The sequence below is a fragment of the Ornithodoros turicata genome, unplaced genomic scaffold (genome assembly GCF_037126465.1).
Source record: "Ornithodoros turicata isolate Travis unplaced genomic scaffold, ASM3712646v1 ctg00001437.1, whole genome shotgun sequence".
Classification (NCBI taxonomy): Eukaryota; Metazoa; Arthropoda; class Arachnida; order Ixodida; family Argasidae; genus Ornithodoros; species Ornithodoros turicata.
The window spans coordinates 12,690-25,216 of NW_026999609.1; the positions used below are offsets into that span (position 1 = coordinate 12,690).

The window sequence follows — 12,527 nt, forward strand, 5'->3', positions numbered from 1 at the left end:
TCAGTGCCTACTTCAATGACAGCACGTTCTACGTCTCGTTCCGACCACAGCGTATGCACACTCGAAGGAATAAATTGAGTGACAAATATGATCTCATCCTCAGGCGTATGTCGACCGAGTTCCGCCTTCAGCAAAACATAAAAGCGTAACGGAAATCCGAAATGTCGAAGTACACCGGCAAGGTAGCGTCCGTTTTCATGAAAGAATGTGCTGACATCCTGCCGTCGTCGTCTCTGTCATGTAGATGAAGCTCATAGCGGTTGGTATAGTTGCGGAGCGTACAGAGTGTCTCACAAAATGGGATACAGGGTGTTGCAAGGTTATGAACGTTAGCCAGATGAACTTGAAAGTCCCAGCGCTGTTGTGTAGTGCTGCCGATCGGCCGGAGGACAAAGGTGGCATGTCACCATTTCTTTTTATTTTTTTACTCGGATTGACCGAACACGATGTCTGGCGAAAGAAGACGTTTCCCCTCTTTTCCAACTCGCTCTTTCTTCTCCATCCAGAGCCCGCTCGTGTTCCTCATGTCTTCGATGTCTTGAGTGCTTAGTTTATGAAACCGAGCTGGAAGGAACACCTTTACGTGCTCGTGATCCTTCATAATTTCTACGTAGACCGCCTCGCCATACCTCGTTTCAATTTTGTTAACATCAACCACATCATACTTGATGTTTTTAGGAATTGTCGCCATTTTTTGAAACTCTCCACATTTCTTTAACTTGTCAAGTTTATGCAAGATCGACGAAGACATGATGCTTACTTGTACACTGATGCAATGATGACGACGATGATCCTTCGGACACGTTGGACCGACTGAAAACAAAAGGAGCACATGTTAGAACACTGCAAAATATTTCATCATTCTGAACACCATACCTCCTCAGAAGGAGGTTCGAGAGTGAAGGAGCTGAGCGTCAGACAGTTCTTATATAAGAAGTTGCCAGCATGGCAACCTTGAGGAGTCTTCTTTTTTTTTTACATCGTCAACTCTGCAGTCGAACCTACCTTTGCAGTTTGCTTTTTTTCCCTGCAGTTTGCAAGCACGGACTTGTTCATCTAACGAAACGTATCTTGACCAGACTTCATTCCCTTGCACGAAATGACAGTGATAGCACCTTTTAGGTTCGTGACGCCTGCCTCGGTGTCAATTTCAGGGGCTAGTCAAAGTGGGAAATCCACCTTCGTGGCACGACTAATTAAACACAGAGCTGTCCTCTTTGACAAACCGTTCAAGCAAATATGGTATATCTATCTTTATAAGCAGCCGGTATTCGATACTCTTCCTGAAGTAAATTTCAGTCAAGACATCCCTGCAGATCCGGAGAATTATAGCCACTCATTATTTATATTTGACGACTGTTTAGCCGACCGACAAAGACTCAAAGAAATCTGCAAATTTTATATCGCTGGGTGTGACCACCTGTCAATCACGGCTGTGTTCATCTCGCAATACCTGTTCGTCAACGATCCTTTGTATCGCACAATACAATTCAATAGCACGGCTCTCGTTTTATTTCGTTCACCACGCACTACAGACCAGCTGCGTATGCTGTCCAGGCAGATTTTCGGGCGAAATGATTTGTTGCCCACGATATATAAAGATGCCTGTCAGAAACCATACTCATACTTAGTTATCGACTTGTCTCAACAGAGCAACGATCACTATAAGGTGTGGACCAACATTTTCCCGGATGATCACAGACAGATCGTATACAGGTCATGAAAAGGCTTAACAAACACATTCGTTCCTTCGTATGATCGCTGAAGCAAAGACAGGGGAAGATCGTTACAACCTGATTCAACATGCCAGCAGGGAACAGCTACGAACAATCAGGGAGATTTGTATGAACCTCTGCAAAGGAAACATCGACGTACCGGCGAAAGTTAAAAAGCAATTGCAGCCTTTTGCAACACCCATTAGGACACTGGCTTCCAGGCAAGACCGTGCAGATGTGAAGAAAATTAAACGGATTCTTCATCAGTCCGGCGGGTTTTTGCAATTTTTGTTGCCCCCCTTGTTAGGTCTCGTTTCAAGTTTAGCGGGCAAAAGCATCGCAAAAGCAATCGGCATTTAAATAATGCAGAAATACGAGCTTGTTCCCTATCGGGAAAGCACTATTCCGTCGATATTGAATAAACAGGAGCCTGATGATATCAAGGCCAAGGAGATCATCCAGTACTTGCACAAGCTATTGCATCCTCCCGCGAACACATTAAGACAGCCTAGTGCAGCAGGTGAGGAGACAAATCATGTGGCATCGACAAGAGAGCAGACACAGATTCAAGCGGACGAGGAGGAAGATGCCATCGTTAATTTTATGAGCAGCGGCTACAAGATGAGAGCAAGCCAATTACTGCGTTTACTAAAACCCATGCTCGGCTGGAATAGTAAAACGTTTGAGCTCATTGTCAATGGTGAACAAATACCAAATACCAACGTTGTAGACCTTGTTTATTATTTGGTCACAAGAGCGCGAAATGTGTGGCGACCCGCGTATCTCGAGAGGATCCTACCACTATTGGTCAAGCTAAATATACCGACACTTATCGTACATCCATCTCGACTTGAAAAGGAGACTGCAGAGCCATCAGCCGGTAGTCCTACGTTTACACCTGAGACACCTCGTCGACGCATTTCTCCGGTTATCACAAGAGCGGCTAAGAGACTTCGAGAATGGAACCGGTATTGAGCACGTTGGAAACGCAACAGGAACACTGTGGTTACCTTCGGGACGAAAACATTCTGGTGCATTTTCCCGCACGACACAGGAAGAAGGCCCTCGCCATTCTGCAGATGCTAAAGACCGTATTCGCGATAGATGAAGAGGGAAGGATTATCTGTCATTCTCGCGTTGTTCCAAGTAGTTCCGTCATCGAGCTTATAAAATACGAACTGCACAATCGATCGCCCTCTTGGTACAAAGGTGACGTGGCAGCCGTTATAAATGCCTACTTGTCATTCGATGGACTTCGTGTTCGTGGAAGAAAATTGTGCTAATGGCTGCTTACGTGGACGTATACCATCCTGGTGCTCTAGGTGGTGTTCAACGACTCGCACGAGCGATCGGTGAAAAGCCGGCGAAGGTTGCCAAGTTCCTGGAAACCAGTGATGTGTACTCTCTCTTCAGAGAACTTAAGCGACCACGTCAGTTCCGGAAGACCATCGTTTTGGGTGTGAAGGATATATTCCAAATAGATTTGAAAGACCTTCAGAAACTGTCGAGATACAACAAGGGTTTTCGCTATCTTTTGTTTTGTATCGACGCATTTTCTCGTATGCTTGCTGTAGTGCCTGTGCAGAATAAACGAGCAGCGGAAATTATACGTGGACTGAGACTCGCTTTTAGACGTATTGGGACTCCGAGACTGATTCATTCAGACAGAGGTACAGAGTTCACCAATAAGTCAGTCAGAGCATTTTTAAAATCAAAAGGGATATCTCTCTTCCACACTAATTCAAATACGAAAGCAAGTATTGCAGAACGATCTATTCGGAGTCTTATGACGCCACTTTATCGTGCTTTTGAATATCAGGGACATAAATCGTACTTGAAAATTTTACAGCCTCTGGTCAAAGCATATAATCATCGTGTTCATAGAACTCTGTCGGCACGACCTGTGGATGTCAACAAAGAAAATGAGCATTTATTTAGACAAAAGCTCTATCCTACTCCGAGCAAACCCCCAGAGAAGCCACGTTTTCGCGTTGGCCAGCTTGTCAGAATAGCAAAGTCTAGACACCAGTTAGTCAAAAGTTATCTTGGTTCGTTTACGCGTGAAATTTTTGTGGTGAGAGCAGTCAAGATTGGTTACCCGAATACCTATCTCTTACGTGACCAGCAGGAAGAACCTATTGAAGGTCAATTTTATGCAAGCGAATTAACACGTGTGCAGCCTGGAAAGGGCCACCGCATTATAAAAAGACGCGTTCGGAATGGAAAGGTGCAGTACCTGTTGCAACCTTCTGGAAGTCGTAGAAGGACTTGGGTTCCGGAGAACTACCTGCCACCACCGACGACGAAATGACTGGCGATCACTGGTCCGATGTCGAACAGCCAACCAACGCTGGCGATTCTTGGTCCCAATCGGGTGATGATGTGTGCGGCATGCGGGACGTTACCCAGGATCATCAACTCCAAGGAAAATGTCGCCGTCCTCATACCTGTTGGAATGACGTGTTAGAATGCGGTTCATCGAAGTCAACGGACGACACAGTGCTCGTCGCAGCATTTAAGATAACCAGAGACATTTTCCTGTTCCAGTCCCTGCCTCTGAACCTTCCCGCGAAAAAGACTGTGTGGGAGTCTTCAAAAACAATGTATGCCCGGGTGCACAGGAAGTGTGAGGACCTATCCGACCACCCGTTCGACCTGGTCTCCGAATGGGGAAAACAGATGAGCTCAATATTCAGCTATTACGGTGATCGTGACGTCGACGTAATGCAACTGGTGGCCGAAAGTCTATGTATCATGTACTACGCAATGAAGACTGGCTACCATTACCTGGCTGTGTACATAAACGACATGACAATTGACCTGTTGCAAAATAGGTTGTCACCCAAAGACGCTTACCAATAAATATTGAAATCCATGACGAGTTGTCTCATTTTACTGTAGGTCGTCATGGTAAATAGATGTCCGGAGATGTTCTGCTACACCTTGTCCTTTCTGAGTGCTGTTTCCCTGTTCGTTTTCGTAGCTACAACAGAATTTACAAAACCAACACTGAAACAGGGAAAATGCACTACCGTGACTCAGATTGACCATAACATCTACGTCCACCGATGTCCAGCTGCAGTCACTGCCGTACGCCTTTGGCTCAGCAATGGTCATCCGACGAGATACGGAGTAAATCTGTCGCAAAATGATACACGTCAACTATGGCATTGCTTGAAAGAAGCAAATGTCGCGCACAATTATTATAACTTCGAGTGCTCGAAGCTATGTGAAATAAGCTTCGAACCCAGGCAAGTAATAGAACGATGTCCCGGCAATGTGTACAATATTGCAAGACTCATTGGGAATGGAAAGCACAGCGGTTACGGTATCACTCTTTCGAAATCGGCTACCATGTCTCTGCTGTCTCATCTGAGCGAAACAATAAAAAGAATTTAAAACAAATACATGCCCGCATTTCATTTAGCTATTAAGATACACTGTAACACAAGAAATGGTTTGAAATACTCACATCACTTGGCTCTTACGTGGCACACTCACTGCTGGAAGCTCGTACGTGGCAGACAGCGTATACCACCAGTCGAAAATTCATCTTGCGAGGGCGATAACGGTTTCTTTTTTGTGTGTGTGTGGTTGGTGTTCCCAAAGAGCGTTTGGAAAAAGCCAGACGGGTGTTTCGCGGTTGTGTTATCATACCAAAAGAAGAAGAAAAAAGAGCGCGTCGGCAAGAGGTATCGCATTTCACATGCTGCTCCTGCGAAAGGAGAAGCTGTCCACGATGCATTCACGTGATCCTTCCTTCCCTTGAAATAAAACAAAAATGAAGGGTCTTATAAGCTAGCTGTCGACGACTGAGACCAATCAGACCTTCATCGACAACGCAACTTTGAAAGGATGTGAGTATACCTCTTGTCTTTATGCCTTTTTTTTTGTTATTTTTATTTCGAAACCATCACAGCTGGTAACCGCAATACGTAGTCATGCAATGCTTCTCGATTCGTTGTATGCTGTTGTCGCAATGCGCAACACAAGTTTGGAAATGTGCGTGTATAGAACACCTCTATTTTATTGTGATTGTTGTCACTGGGTTATTTACTTCCAAACGTCGTACTCCTATGCAAATGCATGACACAGTAACAGAGACATATCGGAAAGTGGAAAACGTTAACCGATTCTTTGATAATGCTGCTTGTTGTTGTTGCGTGACACCTGATCGAGATTTGAGTCATCGTAGACTTTGTCCTGATTGAGAAGAGCATTCACAGGATGTTTCGTTTTCCCTTTGTTTTTGCAGATTGCTTCTGTACAAGGATGAAGTCAAGCAAGACTCTAGTAATTTGTAACATATCTTTCGTTAGTTGAATAAAAGAGTAGTAAAATAATGTGCTGAAATAAAAAAGGAATATATACAGTGTTGTCTGGTCTCTGATGTACATCATTATTTGAGTGTACTTATCAAATGGGGGGAAAAAATCATGCTGTGACGCGGCATTTATTTTTTTGTCAAATGAAACCGTAAGTACAGACGGTCAAAAGCTTGAAACTAGAGGGACATCTGGTAACCATTCAAAAACCTGCGTTGACGTTGTCACAGCGAAACTAGCGTGCTGCGGTTTGAAACCGAAATTACAGTCGGTCAATAGCTTGAAACCAGAGGGCATCTAGCAACACGTAGGAATTCGAAACTGAAACCAGAACTACACGTGGAGCAACCAAGCTTGGCGTCCATTCATTTAAAACCGAAACCGAAACTACAGACGGCCAAAGCTTGAAAACTAGAGGGCGCTTGGTGGGAACCGAAACTACCTGGCGCTCTGACGCGGCAACCAAACCAGGTGGCGGACTGACTTCAACCCGATCGGAAAAATACTATTAAATGTCATCAGATGTTATTGCCTGTTATTAAATGTCATTTGTGTGTTATTACATGTCATTTGCGTGTTATTACATGTCATTGCGCGTTATTACATGTCATTGCGTGTTATTAAATGTCATTAAACGTGCATCCAGGTGCCCATCAAACACTATCGACACGTGAGTTCCCATTGTTTACCCGAGTTAACCGTTACCTTATCCTGGCGGCGCATGTTATTGAAACCTGGGAACCCATTGTTCACACTATCGATACATGATTTCCATTGTTTTCTGATATATCTTATCGTGCGTGTGCGTGTCGCATGTAACCTGAGCGGCCCATTGTTACCAAATGCAATATCTATCACTACTAAATCATATTCCTACTTCGATCGCGATTAGCAAATGAGAGCTAGTGAAACTCAGGAAGATTGCCACATCAGACTGCCGGATTAACAAGTAACTAAAACGAAGAAGAAGAAAAAAATCGGCTTCCCCTCTCTCCCTATTTTTGTTTTATTTTCTCTGTGTGTTCCGCGTCTTTGATATAATGAAAAGTAGCGGTATAGCGGAAGTGTAGAATGATGCCGCCGCTACCCATATATCCAGCTGAAGTAGCAGTTTAAAATGTAGTGGGATCGCTGCTCCGCTACTGACAAAAACAGGGAACACGGTAGCAGCGCTACCAGTAGCGCTCCAACGTATAGAGCATCTGCTCCGAGCTCTGCTATGTACGCTCTCGGTTGAATAACGGACGTCTTCAGATCTGTGCATGGGCGGAGTTGACAGGTAGGAGTTAACTTTTATTGTTCTATAGGGTTATGAATTATGTACACGCAGTCTTTGTATGGCCTGTTCTTTTGGCTCGTTAAAGCTTCACTTTTTTTGTTAGTATTAATTCGTTTAAGCCATATGTTTCTCATTGTGAGATCGAAAAACATCGTTTATTTATGTCGTGTACTCGCTAAGGAAAGTTGATTCATGTTCTTAAGAAGTACCACCTACGCATGCGAGTAATCTGAATCCAGTTATCTATCCTAAAAAGAGCGCTTGTGTTCCCACACACTCAACGTACAAAGAGTAACAGCGCTATATTCAGCTGATCCCCGTAACGCGTGTTTAGACTATACACATATATGGTGACGAACGTACCAAGACTACGATCACCGTATTCGGCTTATGCACGCAACGAGCGTTAACCTGTACAAATGCAGGGTGTGTGCAGAAAAACGTGACCCACATTTTTACATGTAACTCGTTGTCTACTTACCCGAGGAACTTCCGGTGGCGTACGATGGCGTATTTATGCGCGCGAAAGCTACAAAAAAATCCTGGAAGCCGTACTCAGCGTAAAATAATAAACAGAGCGCGAAAACATGGGCTTCCATGCATCAGAATAGGGCGGTCATCACAGTGCATAGTAGTGCATCTCGGTTTCAGGAGAGTTATGTGCAGGCGCCGCTAGGGGTACTGCCGATGAGCATCCATGTGGGACATCGTTTCGATTTATGCACCGATAGCTCCCCTAGCGGTGTTTGAACACAACTCTCCAACGTCCACCATGTTGCCCTATTCTGATGCACGGAGGCCGACGTTTTCGTTGCTCTGTTTATTTTTTAAGCTAAGTATGGCTTCCACGATTTTTCTGCAGATTTCGCACGCATTAATGCACCATCGTGCGCCCCCGAAGGTTCGTTAGTTAGGTAGACAACAATGCTATGTGCCTAAATGCGGGTCATGTTTTTCTGCACACACCCTGTATGTGGGAGAAATGCCATGAAGGGAAAGAAGACAACACAATACCAAAAATCTGGTATCCTCCCTTGAGTGGGGATTGTGGAGTGTGCTCCACGCATGAAGCGGACTGTTGGGACCCGTGAAATTGCGATATTGCTTGCTGAAGACGTTGTAGTCGTAGCTCATCAAATTTGCGAAGCTTATCCACCTGTAAGTAGAACGCGTTTACGATATAAAGGGTGTTTCCCTATAAAACTCTACCAGCGCCGGCATGCCGTGCTTTGCAAATACTCAATGCACGCGCAACATTATGTTGTCTACATGTAAAGCCCTCAGGAACAATCGACCTTGCTAAATTTCAACGCGATTGAGGTGCGCTGTGTGAAGTTATAACGCGAAGATTAGTTATAACGAAGAAGTTATAACGCGAACCAAGATGGCGGTCTTGCGAAGAGCACTTCGGAATTTATACCTGTTAGTATTCGTTCCAGATCAAATATTTGGAACTGGATATATACTGCGGCAAAGTTGGCTTACCATGCAGATTACAGAGAACACGCGTCTGCCAAAGCGACTCGTCGCCGTCTGGGCAGCAGCATCTTAACTGCCCTCCGACAAACCGCCATCTTGCTTGTTTAGACTCCGGGAATGACAGGTTTCAAGGTTACGCGGACGTTTCAGGTCTGGTAATGAGCACAATGCGCTTTCACTCTTTCCGCATTCTTCTTCCAATCTTGCTACTTTCCCACGCAACGCACGTGCCCGTTCGTAAAGCGTCACCATTATTTGGGCAAAGACACGACGTTCGACATTCCGCCGCCAGGGGCGACGCGTATATGAAAAAGGTCCATTTATGAACGGATCGCTCAGAGATCAACAGAAACCAGTGGTCTTATGAATGACACCTGAACGGAAAAAAACGTTTTCCAGGTATTGCACCCTCGGTTCCTAAAAACTCGAAATCTTAACAAACGGATCCCTCGGGGTCGCACAAGGGGCGACCAAGTGTTCCTGACCTCAATTGATGAATAAGGTGGTCGCTGTCACCCGGAGATTAATCAACGGAGGTTACAAATCCCGGAGAAAATCCGAGACCAATCGAGTGCGAATGGTGTCACATCTCTTCTTTCCAAGAAGGCATGGTCGAAAGCAAAATCGCAGTGTGTATTGCATTATAAGCATAATCTCAAGTCGGAAATACTGTTCTATTTCCTCGATAGTACTCACTTAACGGAATTCTCGATTTATGAATCCCTCGATTTAACAATTATTTTTCGGAGAAGCGAGGGTGTACATAAATCCAGGGATGACTGTATTCGTCAGCAGACATACAGTGCAGCACCTTTAGATTACCGCTGTAATTCGCTATTTCCATGGCAATATTTCGACGTTGAACGGCAGGTGGTCGAAATTATCCTTATAGAAGGCTATTATTATTATCATTCAGTTTATACATTTATATTTGCCTTTGTCACATTAAACTCCTAACACCGAAGTAATGTTGAAATTTGGGCGGGTCAGTGGTCCGTTCTAAAATGAATAAAAAAAACTGCAAGGAGAAAATAAACAAGGACAAAGGCGAGACGACACAAACACTGCCTTGGACACGAAACTTTGGTTGGCAGTGAGCGCTTACGTCGTGTCGGTTTTTTTTTTTTTTTTTTTTGTTCGGCGCCTTGCACTGTTTGTTCTTTTTTTTTATCGATTTTAGAAATTCATTATAGTTGCGAGTCTGCAGTGGTGTCCGTCGATTATTGTACGTATATACCCTACCTGTTATACCGGTATATAACCTAACCTGTCCTTGTAATCGCAACAGTAGTGAATATATTAACTCTACAGCCAGGAAATGACGTCAAACAGGAAATGACGTCATCAAGGACGTATGACGTCACTCCAGGCCGCAGCCGCTCCGCCCTCATATCAGTGAGGTCAGTGGATAAGATAGTTAATTAGTGACGTCACATAGTTAATCTTAGTGATATGATATCAATGATAAGATTAAGTAACAATAATGACGTCATGGTGAAACACACTTAGGTTGTCAGACGAGCATCTTAAGCCACTGGGCCACGGGCTCTACATGTTTACTTGCGTCGCTAATCAGGATAGAATTGTGTGGGGTGGAGACGTCGTTTGATTTCTTTTACGCCAGGTGGCGTCATGGGGAGTTGAGTTCGTTCATCTAGAGATGGCAGCACTTTCAGCAAATTTACCGTCGTTCAACAGATGGCGCTACCTGCGCCCCCAAATTTTAAATTTCGCGCCCATTTGACTTCGCTCTTGGTTTAAAAGAACTCCTCACGATCATGTTGTTTTCATTTTAGAAAAAGAAAAACAATGGCGAGCCAGTTCTATGTCAACTTACTGTCAAACGCCTCGAGTGATGTATTTCCTAGTAACACAATGAGCAAGTTCAGAGTTAAACTAGCTCAGCCAGTGCAATTAGATGGAAAGTGGGAGGTTGCTCTGGCGGAGGTGAATATCCCATTTGCAATTAATAATGTCACAGATACCGTTCATGGTATATCGGAGACTAGCCTCTTCGGTGGCGTAACCACGACAGAGCAAGTTAAGTTTCTTGCGGGAGAAAACATTATTGTACCTTTTCGTCAACTTCTAACGAAACACTTCAAAAACCAAGCCAAAATAATACGAGTCAGTGGTCATTATGAAATACAACTTCCACTAAATACTGGTCTGGAATTAAGTTCAACTCTCTCTGCTAAGCTTGGCCTTCCTGAAAAGATTATCGGTTCTTCGGAATTGGATGAAGGCCAGCCAGTAAAAGTATTGAAATATCAGGTGGACACTGAAGAGAAAGTCACCCTAATCACGTATCGTTCACGTACAACCAAATACGAAGTTCCAGAAGGGTATTATGAGTCAGGGAAGGACCTCGCCGATGCGATAAATCACGCATATCGAGCAAACTTACACCTACCAGAAGATGCTCGTCTCATATTTTACAATCCCTATAATGGAGTTTGTCAACTGGAACGTCGCAATGAGGGTTACGTTACATTTCACCCATATTTAGCTCTGATGCTTGGATTGGGAAAACGAACAACCTTCTCCAGTTTCACAGTTGCTCAGCGTGATGTCTGCCTCTTCCCAGCGCAAAATTACATTTTCATTTACAGCGATATCATCGAAAGTGAAGCTGTAGGTGATATAACCGCACCCCTTCTTCGACTTCTCCCATTTAGACTGCAGAGTCGGAATGTGGTTATGTCCTGCTCTTTCACAAATCTTTACTATAAATATGTGACTGTCAAGGAGCTGACTAGCATTCAAATCGAACTGGCAAACGAGATAGGTGATTTCATTCCCTTCATTGCTGGTTCTGGTCGTGTGGGAGTAACATTACATTTTCGAAAATGCATATAACTCAGACACCCTGTTGTATATCGCATTTCGGCAGCGGTAAACGAGATCAACCATTGCCACATTACTCAGCTCCTCTTTATCAAGTTGGATCTGGCTTTTTGTCTGAGTTGGTGCAGCGGTTTATACCTATACTGACTAAACAAGTAGCGCCCTATGTAGGTCGGAAACTTCTTGACACAGGACGTCACATAGCGGAGGAAGTGAAACAGGGAACAACGTTTGGAGAGGCACTAAGGAAAGGGGTTGGTCGCACCATCCATTCAACTCGTGACGAGTTGCTGCATAGACTCAGAGGGAAGGGTAGGAAACGTAATAAAAGCAAGGGCAACAGAATTGATCGATCAGTAAAACCAACGAAGAAACGAAGAAAGGTTGACTTTTTCACCTGAGGAAAAAAAGATCTCTACCATCGCCTTAGTACATAAAAATTCTTGCTTCTGCACAACGAATCAGTTGGACCTGTTTTCTGTTCCACCGACAAACTTTTCTCTGGAGAAGTCAGAATATGTGGAGTTTTTCCCCATTTCTGCACCTACCTCGAGCGGTGTGATTGAATATAATGTTCCAGGTCTCGGTGGCGGCTTCTTTGACCTCCAGTCGAGTTTCTTACACATTCAATGTAGAGTTGTGCGTAAAAATGGAGACGCAGCATTGACTACAACTGGCAGTACAGTGACAAATGACAACGTTATTCCTGTACAAGCATTTGCATCTTCTCTCTTTCATCGTGTCCACATTTATCTTAATTCGACTCTGGTATCTAATTTCGAACATTATGCCTATCGTTCTTACTTGGACATTGTTACAAATGCAAACAATGTTACTCAAACTCACACTTTGTCTGCAATGCTTTACGAACCAGATCCAGTG

At 44.1% G+C, this 12,527-nt stretch overlaps 1 long non-coding RNA gene across 1 annotated transcript; it reads right to left on the bottom strand.

Annotated features, from left to right (window-relative positions):
* Positions 1-353: 353 nt before the first annotated feature.
* Positions 354-5,539, bottom strand: LOC135377009 (uncharacterized). Its single transcript, XR_010417974.1, has 4 exons — positions 5,188-5,539; positions 4,572-4,853; positions 3,952-4,162; positions 354-813 (listed from the first exon to the last, which is right to left on the bottom strand). It is a non-coding gene; the product is annotated as an uncharacterized LOC135377009 (long non-coding RNA).
* Between the last annotated feature and the right edge of the window lie 6,988 nt (positions 5,540-12,527).